At 48.4% G+C, this 19,015-nt stretch overlaps 1 protein-coding gene across 2 annotated transcripts in view; it reads left to right on the plus strand.

Annotated features, from left to right (window-relative positions):
• The window catches only part of CPNE3 (copine 3), a 460,542-nt gene that overhangs the window by 134,161 nt on the left and 307,366 nt on the right, over positions 1 to 19,015 (plus strand). Inside the window, exon 1 of one of the 2 annotated variants that reach the window (XM_086965965.1) lies at positions 9,813 to 9,939. The exons of the other annotated variant lie outside the window; for it this stretch is intronic. The gene's annotated coding sequence lies outside the window, so the exon portion shown is untranslated. Of the gene's footprint in view, positions 1 to 9,812; positions 9,940 to 19,015 lie in introns of those variants that run through there. 2 annotated transcript variants of the gene reach the window in all.

Below are 19,015 nucleotides of genomic sequence, written 5' to 3' on the forward strand. Positions count from 1 at the left end.
TGACCTCATGTCGTCTATAATGTTTTGCATTGCAGTACTTGAAGTTTTGCTTATCCCATTATCAGTCCACCACTAAAGCACCAAGAGTGCAATTCAGTTGGATACATCATGATTGCACGAGTTACTACTCCTACTTGACACGAGAAAACCGCCTTCGAAATGAAGCAATGCCCTTGGGCAAGTTTAACCTCGTGTGCCACTCCTGTAGCAGGCACTTGTTTTACACACACATCTTTGGTTACTCTAGTTATTCGTCAAGCTCACTCTATTTTAAAGACCCACTTGTCTACTTTTAAAGTAGAATGGCATAATTTCGCTGTCTGCGTTCCGATCACTTGCCTCGGGGCATGAAATGAAAGGGTTGCCAAACCTCCTGCATTCTTAGCACCAGAAGGAAGGAGGCGGTAGGGAAGGTGCTCACTGCAACCCCTGTAGCCATGATTAGTTTCAGTTTTAATTAGCCTCTCCGTCCGTAAGTCACGCAGCCCTAGAACTGTGAAGTTTCTCAATTCCAGTAGCTCATCAGATTTGCTTTGTGAGGTTTGGGGTCCTGTTTCTCCTTGCAGTTGTAGTCCTGTTTCCCCTTGTGTAAAATTACGACAATACAATACTCTTCTTTGTGAAAAAGAACAGGCGTTGTAGAGCGGCCGCAGACCGGCAGCTACATGCTTTGAAAACTGTGCCCAGCGACAGCGTCCCAGCACAAAGGTGCGTGCTGCTTCAGAAACACGCCACTTCCGCTGCTGACGTAGTCACGGAAAGCGTGGGCCTGCACAGGCCCCCCGGGGGCTTTCATGGTGCCGTGCAACAGAGCCAGTTAGCAAGCGACATTGTTCCAGTTAAGGGTAAATGTTTGACCATTCTCATTCGATGCGCCATAACTGCACCTTCGTTCTACAGCGCATTTTATTTACGTTATTGGACTTGGCCTACTACTCAAAATAAAAAGAAAAAAAGATGACTGATAAGTGTAAAGTAGGAGTTTTCTTTAAATAAATAATTCTAAGAGATCAATCTGGTAAGTTCCTTGTAGTTTATTCGTATATAAATCAAGACAACACGGGAGTGCGTCCTTCCTCTCTAGTCCGGGCGGAATCTGTTTAAGGAAACCGCTCGTACAACAGAGAAGAGGTTACATACTCTGGACCCTTTCTTTACGAAGCTTGCAGAGGCCAGGGTTGCAACGCCTACCCCCCTGGCCTGGACTGATCATTCCTTGGTGACGATCCAGTGCCCATTGCATGAGCTCCCTCTTCAACCTACGGTCCGAGTTGTCCCTAGACGACTCTGGAATAAACTAAAGCTAGAGGACTTTTATCGCCTTTTGTCTGAGGACCTGTTGGGCCCGTCAGATACTGTGGAAATGGGCTATGACCTCTTCTGTGAATGGGTCACTCGGGCCCTTGATTCCCTCATTCCGGTGACTCTGAGCAAATGCGGATCAAGGGACCCCAGTCATTGGTATGATGGATCCTTGCGTGCACTAAAAAGTACGTGTAGACGTGCTGAAAGAGAATGGCGGAAAACATACGATACTAGTAAAAAAGCTCTGTATCTGGCCACCATCAAATCCTACCATCGCTCTATTTGCAGAGCTTGTGCGGCGTTCTATGCTCTTGAATTCCGCAACAGCTCAAATCCATCTAAAACCATCTTCAAGGCTCTTAAAGATCTGGTAGCAAAAAAGGCATCTGTGAATGAAACTTGTTCCATTTCACATTGTGAGACCTTGGCGGCCTTTTTTCTTAAAGTCCAAGCCATCTATCAAGCCTTTCCTAGTGCTGTGTCGCAGGGTGGAGGTTCTTTTAGTCCTCAAGTGCATTATGTCTTGCATACTCTTCCCTGCTTATTACCTGAAAGCTTCAAGAAATTGCCTCAGCAAATTAAGTCTGGTTCACCGGCAGACCTTTTAAGACTGGCTTTGTTTAGAGACCCGTCATCTTTTGGTCTTTTACCGGTCTGCTCTCTGATTAATCTCTCGCTTGCATCAGGTGTGGTTCCCGCCAAGTGGAAGCAGGCGGTGGTTATGCCCATCCTGAGGAAGCCTTCTCTGGACTCTCGTAAGCCTGAGAACTACCGTCCGATATCGCTTCTTCCGTGGCCTGCAAAAGTAGCGGAGGCACATGTGAATATGGCTCTCTCAGACCATCTCTCGCGGGCCAACATTCTGGACACCACGCAGAACGGTTTCCGAGCTGGTCACAGCACGGAGACAGCCCTCCTCTTCATGGTGGAACACCTGCGCACTGTGCTAGAGTTGGGTCAAACGGCGGCGCTTGTTTTATTAGATCTTAGCGCTGCCTTTGACGCCGTCTCGCACAGGATTCTTCTTCAGCGCTTGGAGGAAGCTGGTGTCGTTGGTCCTGCTCTTCAGTGGTTCCGCTCTTTTCTTGCCGATTGATCCTTTTGCGCTGCCATTCCGCCCCACCAGTCAAAATCTCATCCTCTGGACCTTGGGCTCCCTCAGGGGATCCTCGCTGAGCCCACGTTGTTCAATCTATACGTGAGGCCGCTGGCTGAGGTCGTCAAGCAGTGGGTTATGACTATGGTGTCATACGCTGACGACACTCAGCTGGCGGTCACGCTCAGCGGGGACTCTCGTTTGGATGCCGCAAGATTCCAGAATGGACTTCGGGCGGTTGCCAGCTGGATGAATTCCAACTGTCTCCAGTTGAAAGCAAAAAAAACAGAGATCATGATCATCGGCAAGCAGGCGGAACTCTGGGGCGATAAGTGGTGGCCTTCAGAGCTTGGGCCCACTCCGACTCCGGTTTCGGAGATAAAAAAACCTCGGGTGTGGTTAGATCCGCCCTTAGCTTTGTCTGCCGCATGCTGTTTCGGCATCCTGCGTGGTTTAAGACCAGTGTTAAAAAATTTTGATGCTCCGACCAGGCAGCTTGTGGTGCAGGTGACATGATTTCTCGGCTTGATTATGCCAGCTCCCTCTTGGTAGGGATAAACCAGGCTGAAATCACTTGTCTACAACGTGTGCAAAACGCGGCAGCTAGAGCAGTGGTGGGTTTGCCCAGGTTCTGTTCCGCTGCCAATACTCTGCGCTCCCTTCATTGGCTGCCGGTTAAGCAGAGAATCCAATTAAAAGTGCTGTCTTTCTCATAAGATCCTTAAGGGCTCCCCTGCCCAAATTCTCTTGAATCTCTTGTCTCCTTATGTTCCTGCCCGCTCTTTACGTTCGTTGGGCCATGAACTTGCAGTAGTCCCCCGGTTCAAGCGTAGTCGGGCTGGTGGCCGCTCATTTCGAGTACGCGCTGCGGCCTTGTGGAACTCCCTTCCTTTAAAGATCCGTGCCCTTGATGATCTCTTCTCATTTCGTAGGGCCATTAAGACCTTTTTATTTTCTTAAATTGTCGCACTTCTTAGTCTGTTGCCTCTTTTAGCTGTGTTATGTTGTTACCTTGTCATGCGCCAGGACGCTCCTTTGCTGGAGCAGCTGTGCGCGTTATAAATATTCATAACATAACATAAAAAGGCGGAATCAATTAGAGTTAAAACTCCATACATAGAAGCATATTGCAAATTGTATTTTTGTATCTCCTATACCTTTCATTGATTGACTGTATTACGTTCTGTATTTTATGCTATGTTTTTGGTTTCAATAAACTTGAACTTTAAAAAGAAGCATATTGTGTTACACTGGACAGTAGCAGTCTGGGTGGTTAAAGACAAAGGGATGTGTACGGAAGGGTAGAGTTGGCACTAAAGGCACAGGACATTAAAAGGCAGATATTGCTTTTTTTGTATTTTCACATTTTTATATTATTCTGTTCCAAACATGGGATGGTTTGGTGGTGGGTTGGTTAGATGTCGGCAGTCCCATTATTACAGTATGCTCGGAGTCGGAGTCACTTGCCAGTGCTGTAGTTTCATTGTGAAATTGATTGAGGTGAGAGTAGGCGCAGCCAGCATTAATGCATTTTGGGGTAGAAGAGGTGAATTGGAGTGTCATCCTGTAGGGAGAGGATGCACACAGTTTGCATGTGAGGTAATAGCATGGTGGCTATCTAGACTCAGTGAAAGTGAGTAGGGGGCATGAAGTTTTACAGCTTTGTAGGATGTGATGTTGACTGTACTCTGTGCCTGAGGAAGAGTAGCGGCCGTTCTAGTCAGTAAGGTGGGGTGACTGGCAAGGTAGAGCAGGATAGACCAGCATTAGAAATGCAATAGGTCTCGCAGCATTAGAGTTAGTGCTTTTAGAATTGTTAATGGTTTTTTTGTAAATCTTTAGCATGAGGTTGAGGGTGAGGGTGAGTGAGGGTGAGTGAGGGTGAGTGAGGGTGAGTGAGGGTGAGTGAGGGTGAGGGTGAGTGAGGGTGTGTGAGTGAGGGTGAGTGAGGGTGAGTGGGGGTGAGTGGGGGTGAGTGGGGGTGAGTGTGAGTGGGGGTGAGTGTGAGTGGGGGTGAGTGTGAGTGGGGGTGGGTGAGTGTGGGTGAGTGTGGGTGAGTGTGGGTGAGGAGGGGTTGAGGGTGGGTGAGGGGTTGAGGGTGAGTGACGGTGAGGGGTTGAGGGTGAGGGGTTGAGGGTGAGTGGGGGTGAGGGTGAGTGGGGGTGAGTGAGGGTGAGGGGTTGAGGGTGAGTGAGGGTGAGGGGTTGAAGGTGAGTGAGGATGAGGGGTTGAGGGTGGGTGAGGGTGAGGGGTTGAGGGTGGGTGAGGGTGAGGGGTTGAGGGTGAGTGAGGATGAGGGGTTGAGGGTGGGTGAGGGTGAGGGGTTGAGGGTGGGTGAGGATGAGGGGTTGTGAGGATGAGGGGTTGAGGGTGGGTGAGGGTGAGTGAGGGTGAGGGTGAGTGAGGGTGGGTGAGGGTGAGGGGTTGAGGGTGATTGAGGGTGAGGCGTTGAGGGTGAGTGAGGGGTTGAGGGTGAGTGAAGGTGAGGGTGAGGGTGAGTGAGGGTGAGGGGTTGAGGGTGAGTGAGGGGTTGAGGGTGAGTGAAGGTGAGGGTGAGGGTGAGTGAGGGTGAGGGGTTGAGGGTGAGTGAGGGTGAGGGGTTGAAGGTGAGTGAAGGTGAGGGTGAGGGTGAGTGAGGGTGAGGGGTTGAGGGTGAGTGAGGGTGAGTGAGGGTGAGGGGTTGAGGGCGAGTGAGGATGAGTGAGGGTGAGGGGTTGAGGGTGAGTGAGGGGTTGAGGGTGAGGGGTTGAGGGTGAGGGGTTGAGGGTGAGGGGTTGAGGGTGAGTGAGGGTGAGGTGTTGAGGGTGAGTGAGGGTGAGGTGTTGAGGGTGAGTGAGGGTGAGGTGTTGAGGGTGAGTGAGGGTGAGGGTGAGTGAGGGTGAGGATGAGGGGTTGAGGGTGAGTGAGGGTGAGGGTAGGTGAGGGGTTGAGGGTGAGTGAGGGTGAGTGAGGGGTTGAGGGTGAGTGAGGGTGAGTGAGGGTGAGGGTGAGTGTGGGTGAGGGTGAGTGAGGGTGAGTGTGGGTGAGGGTGGGTGTGGGTGAGGGTGGGTGTGGGTGAGGGTGGGTGTGGGTGAGGGTGAGTGTGGGTGAGGGTGAGTGTGGGTGAGGGTGAGTGTGGGTGAGGGTGAGTGTGGGTGAGGGTGGGTGTGGGTGAGGGTGGGTGTGGGTGAGGGTGAGTGTGGGTGAGGGTGAGTGAGGGTGAGGGGTTGAGGGTGAGTGAGGGTGAGTGAGGGTGAGGGGTTGAGGGTGGGTGAGGGGTTGAGGGTGGGTGAGGGGTTGAGGGTAGGTGAGGGGTTGAGGGTGAGTGAGGGTGAGTGAGGGTGAGGGGTTGAGGGTGAGGGGGTAGGTATTTTGGGATGCGAGGTGACACCGCCACAAGACCTTGTCATAAATGCATAAAAACATATCCCTATAAAAAGAAAACAAAACACGAGATAAACAACATCCCTTAAGGAAAGTTACGTGCTGTGAGCCGCGGGGAGGGCTGTCGGAAACACCTACGGAACTGACATTTTAGAAACGCGTGGGCTGCAGGAAGGTCCCCCGGCACCTTGCAGAACAGAGCCTGCTTGTGATTGTGAACAGTGTGTGGTCGAATCTGCCCTCCAGCGGAAGGAACGCATCACATTGTAAATGCACGCAGCAGGGGGCGTCATGATTACCAGAGTGGGCACAATAGCACCGGAATACCGCCTATGGAGGGGTGTGGGCAGTCTGATTCTATCAGGCAGCCCCCTGCAGGTGCTGCGTGTGGTGGGGCTTGAACTACAGGCCGGGGAGCTTTGTGTACTGTGCTTGTGTGACTACTTTCAGTAAAAAAAAGGTTATTCTACTGTTTGTCCTTTAGACGATCCGGGGAGGGTAGAGGGGAGCTATTTATTAACCAAGGCGTGGGCGGGGGGTCTGGCCCTGAACCCCAGGGCCGTCCCAGTGCAGTTTGCGCATCACCTCGAATGCTGTTCATGCAGCTTCAGACCCGGAACTGGCCTGCCCCGTCTGGTCTGAGATATTGGCTCAGTCCGCTTTCTCTTTACAAGTGGTAACAAGAAAGGGTGGAGGGGGCAGGGGAGGAGGGGTCCGAGGAGGAGGGAAGGGCCAGAGGGACTTGATGGGAGTGGTGGGGGGGAGGGGGAGGGTATAGAGAGGGAGAGGAGGAGAGACAGGACAGGGGCAAGCAGCAGAGACACGTGTCGGCTCGAGTCCGCCAACCAGCTGTGACGGAGGCTGCTGCTGGATCCAGCCCACGTAGGGCTATGGCACTGGGCCTGTCGTGCACAACAGTCGCGTACGGGGATACACTGTCATCACTGAGGCCAAAGTATGGGATGCAGGGAAAACAGCACACTGCGGTGCTCGTGCTATGATGCAATTGCAAGTTGAACGCGTCCTGGAACTGCGGTCAGTGGTAAACCCTACCTGGTGAGACCTGTGGAGACCCCTGCGACACACTAACCGCTTGCCGCCAGGATTAAACAGATTGGGTGGATCTGGTCGACCCCAAAGTGCAGCCTGTGCCTGCACGCCATACTGTGAATGGGCCCACAGGACTAAATAGGGGAGCTCAGTCCGCTTTCTCTTTACAAGTGGTAACAAGAAAGGGTGGAGGGGGCAGGGGAGGAGGGGTCCGGGGAGGAGGGAAGGGCCAGAGGGACTTGATGGGAGTGGTGGGGGGGAGGGGGAGGGTATAGAGAGGGAGAGGAGGAGAGACAGGACAGGGGCAAGCAGCAGAGACACGGCGGGTAAAATAAACAAACAAGCCTTTCACCGTAACACGGCGGGCAGGGGAGGGGGCGGAGAGGGGAGAGGTGCGACACGGCAGGCAGGCAGGGGAGGAGAGTAGGAGGAGGAGGGGGGAGGAGAGTAGGGGAGGCACGGCCTAGCGGCAGGCAGGCAGGGGAGGAGAGGAGGAGGGGGGAGGAGAGTAGGGGAGGCACGGCCTAGCGGCCGTGCAATCAAGTAGTGAGGGGGCGGAGCTGGGGGAGGCTGTGAGAGAGAGTAGGCAAGGCAGGCGGCTGGGGGCATGTGCACGCGCATTTAAGCTCAATGCGCATGCGCATTGAGCTTAAATTTCTCGTGCACTGCAAGGAATCGCCACGATTCCTTGCAAGTTGGATAAAGAGTAGATGAGCCCCCATAGTCTCGCTTGCTCGATGCGCATGCGCATCGACAGGCGAGACCTAAAAAACGCTATGGATTGCCATTGAGCACTATGGAGGAGAATATGTATTTCTAATGAGTGTGTGCTTCATGGTAAAGGTTGAATAAAAGATTGGAAGAATGAGGCTAGAACATGGGGGACTGAGGAGTGAAGAGGCGATGCCCTCAAGTCAGTGAGTACTCAGAGTGTAGAGCACAGGATAATGGGATCAGTTATATTGTGTGTAGAAAGGTAAAAGGGTTACAAAAACGCTCCAAAAAGCAGTGGTTAGAGTGGGTGGGATCTGTTGGGAACGTCGTTCCCAGTCTTTTTAAAAATTTTACACCACCAGTTCCCATACTTCTTGTTGCCTCCCCCCATATTCACCGACCTCACTCCCACTACACGCATCATATGCTTAATTTTCACTGAGTTATATTTTCAATATGACATATCAAGTGCCCCATATCATATACAAAAGTACAAGTATTTAATAATGGAGAACCCGCTTGACTGTCTTGTATGTATGTAACAAATATTACATTATACATTGTATAAGAGGAGACTTTGTAGCCTTATGGCTAGAGCAGTCTGGGAAACAGGGGAACCGGGTTTGAGTCTCGGCAACGACGCTCAACATCCTGTGATTCTGGGCAAATCACTTAATCTCCCCGTGCCTAACAGAAATTAATGTGTCCATCTGTATTGAAACTGGTGCTCATGTAAAGCGCTCTGATGCCCGATTTCTCGGGTCGAGTTCGCGCTATATAAAACTCTACAAAATAAATAAATGAAACCACGTTGTCACCTGGTGTGGGGATGTAGATTCGGAATAAACGTATAGATGATTTACCTTCTGCTTACTGGTACTTGCTTTCAACATAGTCCCCATACTTTTTAAGCACTGAAAGGTCTATCAAGAACTGCTGGCGTGGAGACACTAGAACAACCCACGAGTCTAGACTTATTGTCCTAGTACCTTGTCTGTAGTTCTGGTGCCTCCATATCCGTCTCTCCGTTAATGTTAAACAGGGTAATTACACAGATCACTTAATGGTGACGTGTTTTCCCTGAGCACATATCTTTACTTCGCTGGTATATAGTAAGCCCCTTCCCTTCCCACCCCATCCCGCCACAGGCGAGAATATCAAAGGGGATTTTGTGTGACTGTTGCGCTCTTGTGAAGCAAGGTGCACAAGGGGGTGGGGGTGAAGGGTGATTGCAGGAACTATAAACATCCAGGGGGAGGTCACCTATTCAATTAGGCAGGTAAAACAAATTACAAAATCTGTTTTAGGAACGTTTATTGTTGGAAAAAGGTCAAAGGTATTACAAACATTGATTAGTCACTCACCACTGTAGAGTAATTTCCTCTTTTCAATTAAAATGCAAAGAGGCGCGTTTTACGTGGGAAAGATGCAAACACCACGACTCTGGGGGGAGGGGGGCGTATAGAAAAGTATAGGCTGGCGGGGTGATAAAACAGTTCTGCCTGACAGACTGTGTACTGTACAGAACTGCCTAAAGGAAGGGATCACTAGGCAGATACTTTATTTAGTAAAATTAGTCTTGCCATTGATGAGGATGTAGGCGTCTAAAAGAGTAGTTTGTCTTCCACAATACTTCTGCTGTCTCTTACCCTTCAAGGACTTTAAGACCTCAAGTACCACATTAGCTCTCAACAGTTTTACACAAGGAGCTCGCATCTGGAGTTTCGGAGCTTTTCGCGCCCGACTCTTAAGTGGATGAGTTAGATGAGTTTTTAGAATGGAAGTGTCTTAAATTTGTTCACTTATAGCATCTGGATTTATTGCCAGCAGGACAAATATCTCCATATTTGTGTTTGTTTTTGCTAAAAAGTACATTTGCAGTTCAGTGTTACAGGCATGAATACAGGGACCGAAAGGCACACGTTATAGTGTCCGTTTTAAATTATTACTGGGATTGCGACCCGGCCCACTTAAATCCCTGGTTAGTGTACATGTATCAGTCAGGTAAGCACTGTTTTACCTCTGATGCCTTCCTCACCCTGACGCATTCCTTTCCTGCCTTCCTCACCCTGATGCATTCCTTTCCTGCTTTCAAAGGCAAAGAGCCTAACATCACAAGTCGGCTTTTAACATTTTAAAATCACTGCAAGTAAGCAACAGAATACGCCCACTTCTCCCACCCTGCCAGACAGTTCCTGGATTTCTCCCTCTGACACCACGTGATGGGTCTTGGCAGGCTGCGCACAGAGACCACATTCCGTTCTGCCGACACCCACTGCTTCACCACATTTCAAGCTTTGACACGGGTCAAGACTGCCTTCCCCCATGGTCGGATTGGGAGGAAAAAACTACGCCCTAGCATAGGGTGACCCGACGTCCCGGTTTTTCACCAGCTGTCCCGGCAGATTTAGGTAATTTTGGCTCATGTCCTAGTTTTTAGAGGGGTAAACTGAAAACAGCGAGAGGCACTTTTTTGGTTGTTTAAAGCTGTGCTAGTTAGCAGCTGTTACAAGTAAGCAATCTAATGAATAGGTATGATGTTGCTTGTAGAAATGACATTTTTTTAATGCATCTTCTGTGATCCTATGTTGATGAGAGCTGTCATTCTGCGCCATGCCGTGGATGAAAATGTGTAGTCCTTCTCTTTTTCAAAAAAAAGTACCGTTTTTTTGGTTCCCAAGATCTGGTCACCCTACCTAGCATCAAAATAAATGTAGCCTCCAATAAGCGAACCAGTTGGCTAAAAAAGTGGCCCACACTTGAATAGTAGGCCAGTTCTCAACTCGTAAAGGTGCGCTGTATGAGAGACTGCATGCATTTATGCTTTAAAGTTTTTTTTTTCATCATTAACATTTAAAGTTTGCATACAGGATACTGGGAGCAATCATGACTATAGTGACATTGCACTATGCAGTCAAAAAACGTAATAAGTAATCAATCAGATTTAGCAGACAACCATTCCAATGAGCATCTCTACCCGCCCACCCAAGAGATACCACGTAAATATGAATTCCTATCTTGCAGGAAGTTCGCATCCCAGGATTTAGTGATGTGTCGCAGTGGGCCCATATGCATCTATTTCCTGTGTGCTGGCCATGGCCTCCACCCACGCCCCTCCCATCTCTACATCAGTGCCCCAATCTACAGCCACCAGGCATTGCGTTGCCATCTTATTCTTTAACCGGTGCTGTATCTTAGGTATTGGGGCTGCAGCTCAATCCTTTTTAAAACGTTTGCAGCACCACGGAGCGAGATAAGACCAACTCCCAGCTGTCAGAATACCAACTGTCCCTTACGGAAAGAAGGGGTTACCGTTGCGTTCGACTCATTGCCCGCTATGGCCTGAGGGTCTAGTTTTATATTGGCAGGCCCATCGCCCCTCTGATGGGGTATAGATTGCCTTTTTTGCATAAAGATCACCCTGTAACTCCGCTTGCGAAGCCGTTTGGCATTTCTTGCATGCGTGTTTTGTTCTTCTCCCTTGCTGGCTGGGTGGCAAAATCCTTCTGCTGCCTGTGCCGGAAGAAAAGAGTGCTTGCCCAGGTGAGTAACCCCCTATATACACCCTGTGCCCCAGGAAGTGCGTTGTCCCTGGGGGGGGAGGTGCGATCAGCTAGAGATCGCCACTCTTCTAGCCAGGTAGGCACAGAAGAAATACTAGCCCCCCTTCCTGGCAGTGGAGGATTGCTAAGGGGCTGTCCCCTCTAGTGTCCCCCTGTGGGGCACGTGGCTATCCGCCATTCCAGCGGGTCTTTCTCCCATGCTTCTCTAGTGGGGGACCCATAAACTCTCAATTGTATTGTTATGCGTCTTCCCACCACCTTGAGGCCTAGTACTGTAAAGCACCGACTCTGTCGCTGCAGGCAAAAGCTTGTGGCGATATCCGAGAAACCGAGGAGAAAAGCTGGTCCACTACACCATAAAACAGGCCACCAAACAGCCAAGAGCCGACCCCCACACTGGCCTGTCAGACCAGCCCATCGGGCTCTGCCTGGTTGCCCTATAGGGTCATCCGACCCTGGTCTCCCTGCCTCATTTCCACTAGCTTAGTTACCTCTTTGATTTTCTATTAATTTGTGACTTCACATATGACTGAGGAGAAAACAGCCAAACAAAAAAAATCTTATAAACACTCACTTCAGCCGAAGTGAGTGCTCTTTATTTGCTATCAAGATCGATGAAAATTGAAAAAATATACAATATAAACTTTGCTGTGTACTGACACTATTTACATATAAATTAGAAAAAAGATTGTGACTCGTGACCCCAGGGATCTTTTTTGTTGGGCTGTTTTCTCCCTAGTCATATGTGAAGTCATACATTAATAGAAAATCATAGAGGTAACTGTGTTGAACATATTGACTATCAAAAGCTTCCTGTGCTTAAATCACTGCAAGACAATTAAAACCTGCTTAAAACAATCATTCTTTGCGTAAATGAGTTCCCTGTGAACAATTGTGCTCAAGCTTAATAGCTATACCTAGTTCACAGGGACATATGGGTTGCTCTTGTTTTTTTTTGTTGAACCGTTTCCACTAGCAACCAGAGTTCTGGTAAACCAGTATGCCTATTGTAATATTGACAATTCAATCACTGGATGACACACACTATGCTCCAGCCATTACATCATTGAATTCGATACTGTACCCGTGTCCCTTTAGTTTCTAACTCATTTTCATTCATTTCAAAAATCTTTATTCGGATTTCAAAAATCCATAAAAGCACACTTTAAAAAACAATTTGACATTTACAATTACAACTACAAAGGTACAATAGACACTATAAAATACATTATTAGGGCATTTACTAAGTCACGCATTTCAAAAGTGCAAGAGAGGAACAATAATCATTGATAATTCAAGGGTTTTCCATACTTCTACGTACATTAAAAATGACTTTTAAAAAACAACTTGTCCTAAATATAAGTTCATCGTCCTCCAATTTTAAAAGCATCAAATAAGACTGATTCAGGGAAATGGGTCTACGTTTTTTAAAATATGGTGCTAGGAACCATTTAATGTATTTCTTATAAAACTTTCACATGAAGAAGAAATGTAGATCATTTTGTTTGCTGGTTCCGTCACAAGGACACAGAATCTTGTCATCTACGGTGTGTCCTAGAGGAAAACAAAGTAAAAATTTTACCGTTCCTGCTTTCATTCTAAACAATAGAGATCTTTCCCAGTAGCACATTGGTAGTGTCAAATACAACGGAAATTGCTGGGTTAATAAGCCATTGTTAATATAGGACACAACAGTTTGTTTCTTCATCTCTTCTGACAATCTTTTTTCCCTGTAATTGGCATACAGTTCAAGTTGGACTACTTTTTTGTCAGTCCTCTGTATTTGAGATGGATTTTCAAAGAGGTTGCCCCTGTCTATGCTAGACAGACTCTCTTGTACGCCACGGAACCATGGGATCTTATTCCATTTATCACAAGCTAAACATTCCCTCAAAATATCATGTGTTAGGCTAGCATATTCATTTACCCAGATGGCTAACCAAAATAATGCAGGCCTGGCTGCGATAAAGTCACTAATATATGGTGCATTCAGCTCTGAGTGACAGATAAACCCTGATGATGAGATGGGAGCACCCAGTAGCTTCCTACAGAGCCGATTTTCTTCTCTTCTTCTCTTAGTTTCTAACTCATTAATGACGACAGGCAGCGCAGACAGTTGTTGCGTCGGTGGCTCCGACCTGTTGGTAATCCAGACTCTCTCTTTGTGAGGACTTAAATTCAGATGATTATACCTGCCTTTGACATTATCACTTTCGCACATACCTTGCAGACTGATTCCTGTCTTTAAAGAGACTACGTGTGTTTTACTTGCAGATTACTGCTCCTTTTTGAGGGCTGCTCCAACCTAGAGGCGTCCCTCTTGTCACCTCCAGCAATAAATTATTCTTTTGAAGGGTTCAGACTTTCATATCGGGTAACACTGTTATTTTGACCTTAGACCCTTACTCATCTCAGAGGAGAGTTTTTGCTTTAGGTGCATACGTTACATTCCTGCACTACTCTTAGTGTCACTGCATGTTTTAACTGTCAAAGCTTTTCTGACATTTCCACTGTTTTGCTTGATTTTTAATTACAGTATACTACTTCGTCACAACATCCATCTTTGATGCAACTGAACGCTCTGCAGTCCTGAAGACCCAAACAGTCAAATTGTCAGAACTCATGAGCGGTTGCCAGCCACTGTTGTACCTTCTTGGACGGCATTCTGGCATAGTAGGGTTGCAGCACGTTAAGACTGGGGAAAAGCAGTATGGACACATTAGACATGGTGTATATTGCATTTCTACATTCATATCACTGAATAAATGAATGAGAGAGTTTATAAAGCGCACAGATACTCCAAAAGGAGTATCTGTGCGCTCCCGGCGCTACAGAATCACACGGCTGCTGACACAAGAATGAATTAACTTCCAAACAGCCAGGTTTTCAACAGTTTCCTGAAACTCAGCAAATCCTGAGTCTGAGGGGCAACGGAAGTTTTTTCCATGCTTGTGCCTCTAGATGGCTAAAGGATTTTCCTCCCCTAGGTGCCAGTCGTACCTTAGGCACGCAGGCATACTCCCCCAGACTGATCTTAGTCCTCTTCGGGGTGTACCAGTTAACACGCTTTCTGAGTTAATATATATCTTCACACAAGGTTGTCCCCACCTTTGAGAACGCACTCAAGAAGTAGTCGAATTCCGCTCTTTTGTAAGCAGCCTCCTTTATTAAAGCAACTTTCTGAACAATTAAAATCCCTACGCGCTTCGGAACTCCTGATCCTTGTTCACGGGCAATTTGCATGTTGAGGCAGAATGGGCGAAGGTAAGAGTCTGTTTTTATATTCCTTCAGTAGGTAGCCCTCCAGTGGGCGTGTTCAACAACTTAGCATTCTGGGACCCGTAGTTCCTTCACCCTTTAATTAAGCCCTTCGGTGGGTTCTGCAGCATTAACATAAATGTATGCAATTTTTTCAAGCTCTCCAGTGAGCTACTGGATGCGTTCTTCCGGTTTAATTTCCAAGCCAAACTGCTTCTTCTGCCATCCATATTGCAGTCCAGTCTGCACGAGGCTGTTCCACATTCAATTATGGTTGTGCGATTCTCCCGATAGTTTAGAATGCCTTCTTACTGGTTGCTATAATAAAGGAGGCTGCTTACAAAAGAGCGGAATTCGACTGCTTCTTGAGTGCGTTCTCAAAGGTGGGGGCAACCTTGTGTGATGATGTAAAATCAGCCAGTCCCGGTCGGGAGAATCCCACCACCATAATTAAATATGGATCTGCCTCGTGCAGACTGGACTGCAACATGGATGGCAGAAGAAGCAGTTGAACCGTTTCCAGCGGAACCCACCAAAGGGCTTAATTATTTTTGTTTATCTTTTTGGGAGAGGGGGCCGCGTGGCCCCCCTCCCGGGTCACTACTAACTAGTCCCTGGGACCCCATCCCCCGGAACTGGCCCTCTTCGTTGGGGTATGTGGGGGGGGTCCCCAATCCCCCTACGGTCCCAGCCGGCTCCCTGCGTCCTGCGGGAGCCGCCATTGCTTTTCCACATGGGGAGCAGCCAACATGCTACTCCCCATATGGAAAAGCAATCTGCTTACCTATTTGGAAGGGAGAGCAGGAAACCTGCTCTCTCTTCCAAATAGGAAAGGAGTTTGCAATGACAGGATGGGGGCTGTGAGGCTCCCGCCCTGTCATTGAAAACTGCAGTGTCCCCCCGGGCACCCCGGGACACTGCATAAGCCGGCCCTGGGGGGTGGCTGTCCCTGGGGCGTGGCGGTTCCTGGGGCTGGGGGGGCCACATAGCTCCCCCACACCTAATTTGAAGTAGCCCCAGGGGTGGCGGTCCCCGGGGCTGAGGGGGGCCTGAGAGCCCCCCCACCCATTTTAAAGAAGCCCCGGGTGGTGGCGGTCCCAGGGTCTGCGGGGGACCCCGTGAGCCCCCCGCATATAATAAGTAAGAGCGGTCCCCGGGGCAGTGTTGGGGGGATTGGGACATATTTAGCGCGGGAGACCGCGTTTCTTCTTTTTATATCGGTAGGATGCGCAGATCCTACGCGCATCCTGCAATTTTTAATCCTAATGTGGGACCACCTGAGCAGGCCTAGAGGGTCAGGGTGTGTCTACCTGAACCCATTCGCGTTTTGCGGCGTTTGTGTCACAAGATGGCTGCCAACACTTCCTGATTTGGAGTGTTGACAGCCAATTAAAATACAGCTTGTGCACTGCAGGGTGCCTGCAGGCTGCGCTTAGGGTAGGCCGATAGGAACGTGGATCCACCGCGCCCATCGATATATAAATTACTTTAACTGTCATTTTCTCAGGAACTACTGAACGGATTTACACCAAATAAGCAAAAAGCACGAGCCTGAACCAAGGACTACCTCTTTTCCAAATTTGGTGTAATTCCGTTTAGCAGTTCGAGCTGTAGCTGCGGCTAAAGGTCCTATGGTAAATTGCATGGGGAAAACGCGTTTTGGGACCCCCTTTTTTCTCCGCCCCCGCTTGATGAATCATCGTGAAACTTTCAGGATGGGAGCGGACCAGAGCTGGCCAAAAGTTTGTAAAAGTTTGCGCAGATTTGTCAATCGGCCCCAAAGTTATTCCAAATAGAATGTTGCGGATTTCTTATGGATAATAGGTCCTAACTATAACTAGGTATTATATATATCATGTCTTTGTCGTCACTGGTTATTTATAATGACGTCTGCATTTCCATAGCAAATGTGTTTTCTTGCCTTCTGTTTTGCAAATAACTGACTCATTTGACTAATTTTCATGAAACTTTCCAAAAAGGTGCTACATTTTGACTAGTTTGTGTGTAGAAAGTTTCAGGGTGATCCGTCAAGTGGGGGCCAAGTAAGAAGTGGGGGTCCCAAAATGCAAAATCCTCATGCATTTTCCATAGTCTTATTTAGGCAGCGCTACTGAAAAAATTGCTGAACAGAATTATACCAAATTTGTCTGGAAGCTATGTCTTGGCTCACAGATTGTGCTTTTTGTGATTTGGTTTAAATCCGTTCAGTAGCTTTGGAGATCTTAAGGTCCAAAACCAAGAAAGGACAGGGTTGAGGGAAAAATAGACTGTTCTGATTGGCCCAGGGAGCTTATTTCCCCTTGGGCCACTATGCTCCCATGGAAGATGCACTCCAGGGAGAGTAAGCACTCTGATTGGGTGCCAGCAACATGAGAAAAATATTGCCAGTAGCCATTATTGGACTCAGGGACTTAGTCACCTGTTCTGAAATAAAAACAAAATGAATAAAAGGAGGCAGGGTCGGGATACCCTGCTCCCCAAGGGCCTTCGGGGGGACCCAGAGGAACCCCCTGGGCGGATAGAAAAATAAGCAAGTGTTTTTTACCACAATTCATTGGGATTGTGGCAAATTAAAAATTAAAAATGGTGGCTGCCATTTTTTGTAAAATATGGGGAGGGGGCGTAAGTAAGGCCCCTGCCACCTAGCCCATTTTAGGCCCTGGGGGATCAAATTCCCTGGGGCCAGGTATATTCATTAAGTGGAAATGGGCACGCAGCCCTCCCTCCCTGAGCCTTGAAAGGACCTGGGGACCCCATCCTTTGGGGACGGTTTCATTGAAAATAGGGGGGGGGGGGCGCGCACGTATCTTCCCCTCCCCAGCCATTGAAGGCCACCCAACTTGTGCTGTGTGGGTGCCACAGAGGGGCACCGGGCCACCCACCTCTCACTCCAGGGGATGGGGTCTCTGGGCTGAGACTGCTTGGGGAGAAGGGGCCAGCACATCCCCCCCACCCCTTCCAAACAAAAATCGACCCCAGGGCCTATGAAGGCTCGGCGAGGGGAGCCCCGTGGGCAAATAAGGATCAGGGAGTGAGGCTGCATACCCCACCCCTTAATATGTTATGGGCCCAGTGGTTGGTGGTCTGAAGGCCAACCCTACACTGCGCATGCCAGAGGCTGTATGCGCCATGAGGTTGGCAGCCCCCTGAGCTGTCGTCTGTAAGCGGCTGAGGCTTGCCCAATTCTTCCAAGCCACCTCACTGGGCCTCTGCCAGGCAGCGGTGTGTGGTGCAGCAGTGTGCCACTCGCCTACAGTGCCACTGCACCCCCGGCCAGGGCCTCCAATATGTCCAGGTGTGTCTGATGTGGTCCGGGGCTCAGCTGCTCTGTGTGGTCTTGCAGCTGGCCCTCCGCCATCTTGCTGTACTCCGATTTCTCGGTAGCCGAGGGTGTTCACTCACAGGCCCAAACACTAGAGGCCACACTGGTAGGACTTGCTCTCCATAGTCCCCACTCCGGGTCCTAAGCACAGCAGTATAGATTTCCTGCAGTAGTGGAGTAGTGCATCCTACGTATCCGTCATCTTGGGCATGCCTCTGTAAATAATATTTAACGAGTGAGTTGACCACAGCTTAATGGGTCCTCCGGCTCCCTAATGGAGACTAAGCTAATATTACTGTCATTTTCATAAGTTAGAAGATACATTTGCACATAACCCAGTTCAGAGTGGTTTGTTAGTCACCATCATAACATCATGTAAATTTGATAGCTATACATTAAACACAGTGGAAATTAATTTACAGCTCTCCTTTGCAGCATTTACAGATCAGATCTACTTTGAAACCACCCCATGTTGCCCAAACGTACTTTGACCCAGGCTTCATTATGCAGCAGTTTGATAAGTGCCAGTATTTTGAGTCAGTCAATGACTGTCGACTAATTATAAGTAAGCCTGTTCACACTGTAAATAGATGCCTCCTAAGCTGTGAAGTAGTAGTGTATTGGGGTTCCATTAATCTATTTGCTCCTATGGCCAAGCAAGGCCATTTAAATTCTTGAGTAGTTATTGGCGCTCTGTGACTAAATCCCAATTAAGTTACAGGAATTCAGCCCATGGAATGGATCTGTTTCTGTATATAGATCAGTATATTCTTAGCTAAGATTTTGTGAAAAGCCTTTTATCGTTCTGAAATTTGCTTCCCCTTCAGAATCGGTTGTGGAAAAAAACGACACCTCAAGGAATCAAGCTTGTTTGTGTCATAAACTATATTTATAAATAATGATATTGTATTGCAGTATTTATACTGCACTTCTACCTCTACGTGTGGCACCAAAGCACCGTCACAGATAGCTAGCTAGCTGCATCATACGGGACTGTTTGATTATAAGCATGTTGTCAATGGGAGCGTGCCTGTGTGTGAAGCGTGTTGGAATTCGTGAGTGATCAGAGAGATGGTCTTATTTTGTTGTGGATCAGTATTAACCCCTTCGATGCTTGTGACAAGGTCAACTCGTCATGGGTGTTACCTGCGCTGTGCGTTTGACGAGTTGACCTTGTCACATAACAAGGGATTTTTAAAATTGCAGCACAGCACGGGAATTTGCTGTAGCAATGATGCGGTTTGTGGTGTGATGGATCACAGCAATGCGAGAGAAAGATGCTCACGTTTATACTTGCAGTCTTTTGACTGTGAATTAGATCTTCAGGTCCCTGATCTAGAGTTT

The sequence above is a fragment of the Lissotriton vulgaris genome, chromosome 4_1 (genome assembly GCF_964263255.1).
Source record: "Lissotriton vulgaris chromosome 4_1, aLisVul1.2, whole genome shotgun sequence".
NCBI lineage: Eukaryota > Metazoa > Chordata > Amphibia > Caudata > Salamandridae > Lissotriton > Lissotriton vulgaris.